We start from the raw sequence: 13162 nt of genomic DNA on the forward strand, positions 1-13162 counted from the left end.
ACAGTTTATAAGTGTTAAGAATACAAAATTGAGTGTATATTTTATTATAAGCATTTCGAAACTGATAGTATATATTGATAGATATAGAGTCAGTATTTACAAATATTTCCTAATTTAAATAAATATTTTCTAAGATACTTATCCATAATATATTGTAACACGAATATCAAATTGCGAAAACTAATAAATTAACCTAACTGATTAATTAGGTACTTTTATTGCTAGAAAGGTGTTAAATGTCATTTAAAATAGACACGAGGTTAAAAAATACAATTTAATTTATCGGATATAGACAAACCAGTTTTCTAAGCGAGCATCGTCTTGATTCGTTGAAACACCTGCACATACGCGAAATTCCTCCGACGAATGTTGGAGTTAATAACTATTTATTTATTTATTGTGAGCTTGCCGTTCGCCTGATGGTAAGCGATACGACCGCCAATAAACAGAAGAAACACCATCCAACCTTGAATTACAAAGTATTGTTTGGTATTCCACTGCACTCGTCATCCTGAGACGTGAGATGTTAAGTCTCATTATGTCCAGTAGTTACACTGGTTACGATGTCCTTCAAACCGGAACACAACAGTGACTACACACTGCTGGTTGGCGGTAGAAATAGACATTGCGGTGGTACCTAGCCAGGCGGACTCCCACATATGGGAGACCTACCACCAGTAAATTCTCTATTACTGAGGAGAGATTACCCTTCAACAGTCGACACAATTATGCCGTCCTGGAATGAGATATACACAGGCTGATCCCGGAACGCGACACACTTACGTGAGCCATTATGAAGGGTTTTAAAACCTTGTGTACAGTGGTTGCTATCCAGACGATAATTGCCATTTATATTTCTTGAAAATAGTATAAAACAATGCAAGTTTCTGCGCATACAACATTGTTAGAGCTATCGCATTGAACATTCAATGAGAATACTTAAGGATGTACAGGATCACTTCAAAGAAGGATTCACAACAGGATTTTGTAATAAGAAAAAAAACACCAAAAGTTTGTTAAACTCAACTTACGTGATCAGAATTAATTCAAAATAAATACGTGCAATAGAATTTAATCAAGTGATGGTTGGTTCACACTTGTAATAAAATGGTTACATTACTTACAATAATGGTTAGTGCGTACCCACACTTGCTTAAGTTTACCAACTTAAGCTTGCTTTAGACAGATCAATTATTGGCAGCAATAATTGTACGCAAATATTGCTTGAACAGTTACTCCGTATGTATATGCGTAAAGACGAAGCAAATCTCTACCGCGTTGACGTACACGAGACTTTTAATACATATTCAAAAACTTACCATCAAAAATTTTAATATTGAGATACCTGAATATCGTGTGTATTGTGTTTATTATTTAAAGACAATCATCATCATCATCAGCCGCTGGATGTCTAGTGCTGAACATGGGACTACCCCAAATATTTTTAGATCGATCTATTTGAAGCGAATATAAAGACAATAAATGATAATATAATATATTATTATGATCGTGTATAACGGAATTGTTGCTCTTAAAAAGTTCTAAAATATATATTATAAAACATAGTCCCGCGCCGAATCTGTCTCTGTCTGAACGTGATAAACCCAAAATCAATTCAATGGATTGCCATAAAATGTTGTATGGAGATAGTTTGAGACCCTAGGAAGGATATAGGCTACTTTATATCCTGGGAAAATATATAGCAGGACTTTTATCCCAAAAAACTCTTTTACGCTGGTAAAGCCGCAAGCAAGAGCTAGTATTTTATGGTAAAACTTTATACTTCAGCGCACAATATCATATCGTTGATATTCATTTACGTAATTTGTCAAGACTACTACAAATTATGCCTATTTTATGACCTTCTGGTGTCTTACTGAAACATTGCCAAATTGCAGTAAAATCCACAGAAAAATAATTTGGAAATCTTAAAATGTAGGTACCCTTTAATTAAGAATCTGTTCAAATAATACAAATACAAAATATATCCGACAGTAAATGTTAAAGGAAATATACAGTGTCTACGCTACTTTTGTTTATAAAACAACCAAATCTCGTTCTTAGCAATGGAATCCAAAATAACATTAGTAAACACAGTACGTGAGCGAATGCATTTGTGTCATTGTATCTCGCGGTTATAACACGGTTGATTTTGAAAGCGATGCGAAATGTATGCAGCGTGGCCAATTTGCGTGTACATTGAATTTGGTAAGGTTCGATGTGAGTGGATACCGAGGGCCACCAGCGGTTCCGACTAGTGAATATATGATTAAGAATGGACAAAAGTGTTTGTTTTTTTGTTGATTTCACTTTTTATTGGCAATGTCGGTTGAGTGGGACATAAAATTCACTTAGTACATTTTGTAGCTTGTAGAAAATTTGTTTGTGGGTGGTTGGTGATGAAAATATAGAGATTTAATAGCTAGAAAGATCTTTTCACTATATAAACGTCCAACTCTTTGGAAAAAAAGGTTGAAATTACATTTCTTACTTTCTTAGTATAAATATCTTTAATTTTAACCTATGTTCCCTCGGTATTGTTAGTCGGTTACGTAAGAAAGTACTGGACCATAAAACTAATTCAATCAAACGTTCTCACAGTTAAATTCGAGAATTAAACGCAATAGGAGCGGCCAGCCGTTTAAAACATGACCCTATTATCCGTTGTTAATAATACTGGCAATTAAAATGGTTGCAATAAGGTTTTAATTTAAAACACTTAGGTTTGGGCGGAAATTGACAGCTCTATCAGCCGTTGATTTTGGTTCTTAATTTAAAAAATATTTTTTCATTGTTATTTATTTGTTAATAATACAGGCACTTATTGTAGTTGCAAAGTTATAAAATGATTGCGTTTAGGCGGGAATTGACAGTTCTATTAGAGTTGACTTTTGTTCTTAATTTAAACATAAATATTTTCATTGTTTATTTCTACATATTTATTTTTTCTCCACTCTTAAAATTTGTCGTAATTTAACGCCTGCCAGGTTTATTTCTGTCATAAGTTATATTTATTTGTTAGTGTTGTACATCTATATTTATTGTTTTAATAGACGTATGAAAGTCCACAAATTATAAAGAATATATTTCAGTTCCATAGTTCATTACTACTCGTGTTTTAAAAATCGTTTATGAGGCTATCATTTAATTTATTTATTACTGCTACCTAAACGCAAGACGGAATTTTATGAAAAGAAATCCTATAGAAAATATCATATTAATTTCAAAACCACAATCACTTTCTTAGTCATATTGAACCAAACTTTCTACAAACAATCAAATCGTCATTACAAATAACACCGTTACGAAAAAATAAAACACACATGGGAAAGAAATAAAAGGACGCGAAATGAAAAAGAAAGAATCGAGGCAAAATTTCATTCTCATGAGAAGGTGAGGCCGACAAAACCAGTACCTCTGTTGGACAATAACTACGTATAAAGACGGCGCGTCGTGAGAAATACGAATCGTATTATACTTTATAGGGCTTTTATATTTTTTCAAAAACCTTTATTGAATTATAAAATTGTGGAATTAAATTGGTTTGTATTTAAAGATGCGTTTCGATGCATTCTCTATTGTGAGTTCATCGCTGTCTTTGGTGCTGATTGTTTTTTATTACCTCTGAAGGTATAAGCGATTTAGAACTCTAAGATATGAAGCTATTGATTCATTCGCGTGAAATTTTTGAAGAGTGGAAATAAGTTAATGAAAATGTTTTTATATTACGTACTATTTAATACGGAACAATTGCGGATATGATAAAAAACTTAACCCATTCGGAACCCCAACTGATTTATTGAAAAGCACTATTGACCTCAAAAATTACGTCCGACACTAAAGCGAGCGTTTCAAACCAAAAATAGGTGTAAAATAGCAATAAAAACCCGATGAATTCCAACGACAATGTAAATATATACTTTAGTGTCAGCCTGAATGATCGTCACTAGCCCACGGTACAAAAGACCGGTTCCTTTACAAACTACGAGAACCAAACCTCTCTGACAGTGTCGTTTGGAACAGAACTTTTTGCTGTTACCATTGGGTGTAATTTCGATTGTAGTCAAACCAATGATCGGTATGTGATTGATAAGCACTTTTTTGCATCGTCAATGACGTTGTCAAATCGATCATTAATAGGTTTTGGAGTTTGTTTGTGTTTTAAATGGTGATTATCAGATATTTTAATTACAGCCGCGTGGACTTGGTAGGGTTGGCACGTCATTAATGTACTGAAAATTGCAAAATAGGGATGTAATAAAGTATTTATTGGTTTGTCTGCAAGATGGTGACTAGAATGACGTCTGTAATCTACATATATAAAAATTAATCACTATTTCCCTTGGTCACGCCATCACGCGTGAACGGCTGGACCGATTTCACTATTTTTTGTTGTGTTTGTTATTCTCAGAAGAAGGTTCTTATGAAAGAAATAATTCAAAAAATTGCGCGGAGAATTAGAAAATTTAGGAAAAATTTACGAAAATATTAATTTTATATAACTGTCAATTGTTTCAAATAACTGTCAGCGATTGATAGAATACGCGCTGCAAATTTATAGTTAAGACGGGAAGACGTTTGTCGGGTCGATGTCGGGATATGATGGTAAAAGTCTGTCCCAATTGTTTCACAATAAACTTCGTACCTTATGTACTTTTGAATAAATTACCTTTTTGTGTAAAGCAATTTTACCATCCAATGTATACAATATACATACTTGCTTAATATTACGGCAATCCTTATGTGAATGTACAGTTATAAAGCCATAATCAAGGACAAACATATTTGGACTTCCTACATTTTTATAACATTACCTTATAGGGCTCTGTTGCTGGTTTATTTGGGTCAAATTGGAAATAAGTTATCATATCCGGTAGAGCATTTTTGATAGTGTTACTGGATTGTGAAGATTCTTTGATCATAGCTTGAAGGGCGGCTTGAACGTGGTAATGCCATTTTAATGCTGTAGAATTGAATAATACATTTCGTATTGTGAATGAGCTGGTGGTAGGATATGTTTTATATTCGCCTGGATAGCGAACAACGTAAACAAGATGTTAAAACCCGCCATAGTGGCCCACGTAAGTGTATCGCGTTCCGGGATCAGCCTGTGTATATCCGACTCAAACAGGCCAGCATAGTGTCGATGGATGAGAGGTAATCGTCTCTCGTCAGTCGACATTCTATTCGATCCCACTCAACTTAGCATCAGGTGTAGAGGGTACACTATGACGTGCGCGTGTAAAAATATCCGGAGGCGTAAACACCCTCTCTGTTCTTCAGTTTTTAATCCTTTCATGTCTTGCTAATCCACAATTTTAGTGCTGATATTAGAAAAAAAAAAGCGGCCATAGCCTAGTTGGGTGTGGAACGGACTGCCAAGACGAATGTCCGCAGGTTCAAATCCCAAGGGTACACACCTCTGACTTTCCTAAAACCATGTGTGTATTCTTTGTGAATTTATCGTTCGCTTTAACGGTGAAGGAAAATATCGTGAGGAAACCTGCACATCTGAGAAGTTCTCTATAGAAATTTCGAAGGTGTGTGAAGTCTACCAATCCGCACTAGGCCAGCGTGGTGGACTGAGGCCTAATCCCTCTCAGTAGTAGAGGAGGCCCGTGCTCAGCAGTGGGACAGTATATAATACAGGGCTGATATTATTATATTAGTGTTGATATTTATATACAAAAATGTTTACCACAGGGTGACAGAAGTTTTGTCACTATCTATAAAAAGACAAAGTTCACTACCGCATAACTAGCATTGCCATTTAGAAACAGAGAGCAAGTATAATTAAATAGCTTACACTTCAATTTAATTAATGACGCAAGTTGATTGCAATATGATATCAAAAACAGGTCACTGCAATGCAGGCTCAATGGCAAAATAAACGGACAAGCGTATTTCGACCATAAATAATTGGTAATTAGGTTTTATTCCGCAAATATGTACTTATTGTAATAGATGTTATGGACAACATAGAAATATAATCAAGAGAATGAATGTATTATTTTTATATTTACTAATTCTGTAAAAAAATCGAGATCGGCGTTTTTTTTATACAATATTAGGTTACCGATGTACTAAACGAAATTGATTCAATGAAGAATAAATTTATTTGACTCAGTTCTTTGACAACCTTTTTGACGTCAACCTTCCTTTATTTATAATATGCAAGAAGTACAAAGTATCGCAATCCTGAAGAACTCATAAAGATATTAGCCTATTCCCTACTTCTCTACGCAGAACAGTAAAAGATACGGTTATAAAAAAACAGCGTCGCACGGTACCTACACCTCTGAGCCTACACCATCTAACGGATTAGATATTACGTTTTAATAACATGCGGGCACTCTCACGGTGTTTTTATTTGATAGCAGAACATTATGATGTATGCGTGTACTTCGTTTTGTAACCTAACTGTTAATTGCAACGTTCGTTTAGACTTGGCACATGAGGTTAGAGACGTGTGGGATGTGGACTCTACAATTATTGTCCCGATTGTCGTTTCGGTGCATGGGTTAATACCAAAGAGCCTCGACCAACATCTTTGGAAGCTCTCAATTGGCCGTTGGATCGGAGGCCAGGTGCAGAAGGCAGTAATGCTGGACACGGCGCGCATTGTGATGAGATTCCTCACTTTGAATCCCTAACCGCCGGTGGTCTGGGTCTTGAGCTTCGCCATCGGAGGATCATTAATTTTTTATATTTTTATATGCATTTTTTTTAAATATATATGTAAAAATGTAAAAAAAACCTTTAAAATAAAGAGAATTGTCAAAAACAATAAATTGTTATAAAGAAATTCCTTATACATTAACTTAAAGTAATTAGGGAACATAATTCATTATTTAATATTTATGAAAATGTATTTCTTTGCTTCAATTTGTCACTCCTCATTCTAAGGTAAAAATAATTTCAACGCCGGATCCCGATTGACCAGACTCCGTAAAAAAAAGTCGGGCGATAGAAAAAAGGCATAATGCCTTGACAAGGTCGGTCCGTTGGAGCATCTCGATTATTTCCGGCTATAATCGATTCACAGAAATTCATGTGGAATTTAGAAAGTACGATCATAAATATGTTATTTTTTTAATTGAATTATGTTATTTATGCTCTTAGAATTTTATAGTTGTTTATGACCCGTTATATTTTTGGCAAATGTTGATTTATAATAGATAATGCTTACTTAAACTTTTTTAAATATGGCGTAAAATAGTGTAATATTGAATTTAGTAACATAAACATTTGTGAATTGAGCATTACAAAATCATAAAACACGCCTAAACACAATATAAACATAGCAACCATATTTTAAATAAATGTACGTAGATATGAATGGCATTTTTGTGCTTTACTAGCCACTATAAATAAAAATTAATTGATCATACTAAAGACATTAAACAATATAGTTAGTTATAGACTAGATATCACGACCAAATTTGAGCCTTAAAAGTTATTACCATTGGTAATAAGTCGCTGTCGCAGCGTCCTTAGATTTTAATACAAAAATATGCTAAAATGCGCATTAAAGACGTGCGAATTGCGCCATGAAAAAAATATGAAGTACTTACATTGGTGTTTTGCTATTTCACGATACATTGAGTAACCATAGCATGAGCGCAAAATTTGTATATAAAAATCTTCCTAATATCTGTTCTATTTAATTATAGAACTCTTTGGAATAACCTTATTTTACGTTCGACAAATCTTGATGTAGGAACTTGCTATTTTGAAAACCTTTTTAAAAGATCTTCGTTATCTAAAAGGGTTGTCGAAAATAATAGTTCATCGACCCCTGTGATGTTTTTTTAATGACATCATACGTTAGAAAACAATTAGCGATAAGTTAGAGTTAATTGCAACGTAATCAACGTGAGTATGAATGTGTGCGCTGCAATTTTTGAGCTCGGATTTCTTAACTGCTTGATAGTTTACGTGTAATGGTGTTTTAATTTCGCGAATATATTATTCTTTTGTAAATTACGTTTTAATTTACATGAATATTTTTCTAAATATAATGCTTCTGGTGTAAAAAGTAAGGAATTAGTTGATATAGGTATAAGTAGGAAAAGAATTGGTAAAAATTTATTCTGGATTACGAATTGAATTAAGGCTGAATTGATCGTGTAAATAAATAAATTAAAATGCTTTATTCGAACGAGGCGAACATAGTTTATTTATTTATTTATTTATTTATTATTAACGGACTGCTAACGGAGTTTACAATTCAATTTAAATCCACACATGTATATAGTAACAGTCTCTTATGTAATTGTAACTCTAGTTACAAGCAGTCACAGCATGAGCCACAATATATATTTTCAATCTTAAACAATAATTACTCTAATAATATTTAGTACAACTGCAATAAAATTACGTAAAATCTTATATACTATTTATAACAAAAGAGAAAAAACAAAACATACATAGTTAACATTCAGCGTTACTCAATAATTTACGTCTAAATTGTAATAATTTATCACCAAAAATGTCGACGTCATTACGGAAACCAACTGTTTGGTTGTACAGAATAGACAGGCGAGGAACAGGAGCTTGCTTCCCTTTATTAGTTCTATTGAACCGAACATGAAATAAGGGTCCAGGTTTTCGAGGCGGTCTATTTGGTGCCTTTAATAAAAACTTGTTAAGTAAATAAGGGGCATCTATTACACCATTCATAATCTTATGTAGGAATAGTAAATTCAAAAATCTCTTCTATCACTTAAAGACTGTAAATTAAAATGTATAAGCTTTTCTTTATAAGATTTAATATGGGCAGGTGGTCTAAATCTGTATGACAAATGGTAGAGTAGTTTTTTGAACTTTCTCTATTCTATTAATGTGTATTTTATATAATGGTGACCAGACAGCACTACAGTAATCCAATTTACTTCTAACATAGCTATTATATAACAATAAAGTTGTAGAGGACTTTTTGAATTCTTTGCCATTTCTGAGAATAAAACCAAGTGACTTATATGCAGAATTAAGTACTTTATCAATGTGAAACGTGAATTTTAGTTTAGTATCTAGTGTTATTCCTAAATCATGGATCTCAGCGACCTCTTTTATGGGTACATTAGAAATTGTATATGTAGTGTCGTTTGTTTTATGCTTAAGAGTAAATTTGATGTGGAAACACTTGGCTGGATTTAAATGCATCTTATTGGATACACACCAAGATGACAGGCTATCCAAATCGTCTTGTAACAGTTTTGCGTCATGCGTGTTTTGTATAGTACGAATTAGTTTTAAGTCATCTGCAAATAAATAACAATTTGAGTTTTTGAGAACATCAGTGACATCGTTTATAAAGACATTAAAGAATAAAGGACCTAGATTAGAGCCCTGAGGCACCCCAGAGTAGGAAATAAAACGAGCAGAGCTATAGCCATTAATTACAACACTGGATTGTCTATTTTTAGGTAAGTTTTGCACCAGTCAAGCATAGGTCCCGATATTCCAAATTTTGCAAGTTTTTTTACCAAAAATACGATGGTTAACTTTATCAAATGCCTTGGTAAAACCTGTGTAGATAGCATCAACTTGGCTACCTTTATCTACTGCTAATGTAACATCATCAGTGTACTGAACTAGGTTTGTGTTTGTGGACCTCCTAGTGATGAAGCCATGCTGGTTTGATGATAGTTGGTCTCGAACTTGTCTAAACAGGTGAGGATATACTAGTGATTCAAAGACTAGCTATACACGAAAGAATGGATATGGGTCTGTAATTTGAAATATTATGTTTATTTCCGTTTTTGTAAACAGGTACAATTCTCGCCTCTTTCCAATTTGTTGGAAAAATACCCGATGATAATGATTTATTAAAAATATGGCATAATGGAGTTGAGAGTTGATTGGCACATTGAGCGATGAATAGAGGTGGAATATTGTCCGGCCCAGCACTTTTACTCTGGTCAAGATGTTTGAGTTTGTATCTTACATCCCTTACGTGAACGATGATGTTATTAAATTCTTGTCCCAATACAGTATCCATAGTAGTTTCATTTAACGTATCAGAATAACTGTTATCTTGTTCAAATACTGAAGAGAAATGAGTGGCGAACAACTCGATAATGTCTTTCGTAGAATGACCTGTTGTACTATTTAGAAACATAGAAGGGGGATAACTAGAGCCATTGCTTCGCTTGTTTTTAATGTGTGTCCAAAAAAATTTTGGGGTTTTTATTAATCATTGACTCAATGGAGTTAATATAATTATTGTAACATTCGCGCATTAATTTGTCACAGTCATCGCGTAAATAATCGAACTCTATTTTGTCTAGCGAATTTTTAAACTTTTTATATTTGCGGTGATATTTGTGTTTACGTTTAAGCAAGCGTACTAATGTGGGCGAGAACCATACTGGATAATTTGATTTAGATTTACATGAGAATGGGACAATGCTTTTTATTATTGAATTAATAATTTCATAAAATTTTTCTACCATTTCGTTTACATTTGTACAAAGCTTAAATATATTTATCCATTCTATTTTACTAAGTTCAAGATTAATTAATTCATAATTGGCTTTTCGGAAGTTTAATTTATTAACTTTAATATCTTGTACACTTTTACTTGGAGTCCCTAATAATTCAATAGCAACATGTAGTGGAGGGTGGTGTTTATCAACTTCTCTGAGGGGGTTAGGACAGTGTGTTACCTTCACATTACTACTCATATTACTGAGCACAAGGTCAAGAATTTTGCCGCTGTTGTTAGAAACCTGATTATGTTGAGTAATGTCATTCAAAGACATAAAATCTATCAAGCTACTTTTAATTTGACAATTAGAATAATTACTTGGAGTAGCATAACCATTGTCACTATTAAATACCCAATTTATACCACCTAAGTTAAAATCACCAACAATGACTGTATTGACTTGGAATTCAAATGCGTAATTGTATTTGTTAAGGTAATTATCTAAGTGTATTTGAGTTACTGGTGGAGGTAAGTAAACAGCGCACAAGTTCAGGGCCAGCCCGCAGTTGTTAAGATGGATTTTAACCCATATATCCTCGCAATCACTTTCTAAATTAGATAAACGGTGAGATGTAAATTTCTTATTAATAGCTATCAAAACACCGCCTCCCTTTGCCCTATGATTAAAAAAATTAGAGCTTTCCCTGTCTCGTCTGTACACATCATACCTGTCGTCGAACACTTCTAAACTAAAAATACTGTCATTAAGCCACGTTTCAGTGAATACAATTATGTCAAAGTAATTTTTTGAATTTGCTGCTGAACCTTAATAGTACTTAACCTAAGGCCTCTAACATTCTGGTAATAACATGATAAATTAAAAAAATCTGAGATCATATTAGAAAAAGCACACATGGGTGCGGACTACAGCTAAACAGTACCGGATACATTATAATAATTAAGAATAAAATAAAATATAATATAGATTATCAGTCAAAAACAGAAATAAACAAAACAAACATAACAGAGCTATTCTACTATCACTTACTCCAGTTTGGATAAAGCTTCAATTGTTTTAATTAGTTTATAATCAGATGACTCATTTTTGCGCATATAAACTAAACCGTCCTTAATCCATACAAACTTGTAATTAAGTTCTCTGGCTTTCATTCTTGCCGCTGCATGTACACTTTTCATAGTTGGAGACAGATGTTCGTTTATATACACCGCACGCCGCTCTCCCGCTATTCCAAGGTGGGTACTGTTTAATTTATCCATATTTGTGGATGCTCTCTTGTTGAAAGTGATGGCAGCTGCAAGAAAGTCATTTCTGATTCTAGGACAGCTAAATTTCACCAACACAGAGCGAGGACGCTTGCTATCCCGATTGACCTTAGATATACGGGTACAAAGATGTAAGTCTGTCTCATTTAAGTTATAATGAATTGTATTGGCGATTTGTTGAACAGTTTTGAACAAATTTTCAGCTTTATGTTCCGGTATGCATTGTATCTCAAGGTTACTAGCTCGGGAATGTTGTTCCATTTGGGTAAGGCGGGTACTGAGGCTAGACAGGTCTTTCTTGAGTTCGAGATTCTCCGTTTCTAAACATCTTATCCGATCTTCCTTCAATTCAAGATCTTTTGCACCTGTTCGTAGTTGTGTTGTAAACAGTGAAGGCTCTCATCAACCTGAGATAATCTACTCAATACCTCATTAATGTGAAGGTCGAACTGATGAAGGATGTTGATTTTAAAGTCATCCAATAAAGAAGCCATATCATCGCGAAGTTCCTGCCTAAGGTCATTATCAGCAGGCCGATGTGTTGAATACACTTTTTTTCGCAACGTTATATTCGATGCTTCGGAGTTAGATGATGGGCTGCAAGTTGACAGGTTGATCTGGCTGGTAAAAGATTTCTTTTTTGCACATGCTAAGCAAATCCAAGATGATTTGAAGTCCCTAGTTAGATCTCTGAACTGTTTTGTTTTCTTCGGTCCTTCAATGCATTCAAAATGGTATTTAATCTTACATTCATAGCATGTCAGACAATTCAGAGAAGGTGATTGACTCGAGCAGCATCCAAATTTGTTCAATTTCGACATTTTTATTTTATTTAAAATCAATGTCGAATAAATCAAAATTATAAACAGCTCCCTCTGTCAACGAGTAGGAGATATAAAATATTGAATGTAATAAAAGTTAATTTTTCAATGAATACAATAGATGGCGGCAACGTTCGAACCAATTCAAATAAAAAACGGCTTCTGTTATAACCGCCAATGTAGATTTACGAGTAGAACAAAGTATAAAAAAACACTTCTGCTTCTTTTGTTTTTAACACCACCACTTACAATTAATAAAGTCACATCCAATTTCTGGTCACTAAGTTCTGTTTATTAAGTTATGCAAAATTCGTACTTGTTAGTTGTAGTCCGCACTGATATGCTAAGTAAACATGAAGAAAGTTACCAACTCATTAGATAACACTTGATGATCTTCTAACACCACTAAAGGCACTAGTGAAACGGTTAATTGCAATGTCAGATACGTTTATATATTTTTAACAGTATTAATTAGTAGAGCACTATGAAATTTCTGTTTAATCGAAGAGCGCCACCTATAACTTGCTTATGATAAGTCAAGGTACATGAGAATATTTAATCGTTACTCAAATTAAGTCTCTTATATAACTACATACATTTTATATTGGACATAAAATACATGAAA

General features: G+C 33.7%; 1 protein-coding gene and 1 long non-coding RNA gene across 2 annotated transcripts in view; both read left to right on the forward strand.

Moving 5' to 3' along the window:
- Positions 1-13162, forward strand: part of LOC115440872 — a 43437-nt gene that overhangs the window by 10022 nt on the left and 20253 nt on the right. The window lies entirely within an intron of this gene.
- Positions 9538-9998, forward strand: LOC119188632. Its single transcript, XR_005111981.1, has 2 exons — positions 9538-9675; positions 9775-9998. It is a non-coding gene; the product is annotated as an uncharacterized LOC119188632 (long non-coding RNA).

The sequence above is a fragment of the Manduca sexta genome, chromosome 8, assembly GCF_014839805.1.
Source record: "Manduca sexta isolate Smith_Timp_Sample1 chromosome 8, JHU_Msex_v1.0, whole genome shotgun sequence".
Classification (NCBI taxonomy): domain Eukaryota; kingdom Metazoa; phylum Arthropoda; class Insecta; order Lepidoptera; family Sphingidae; genus Manduca; species Manduca sexta.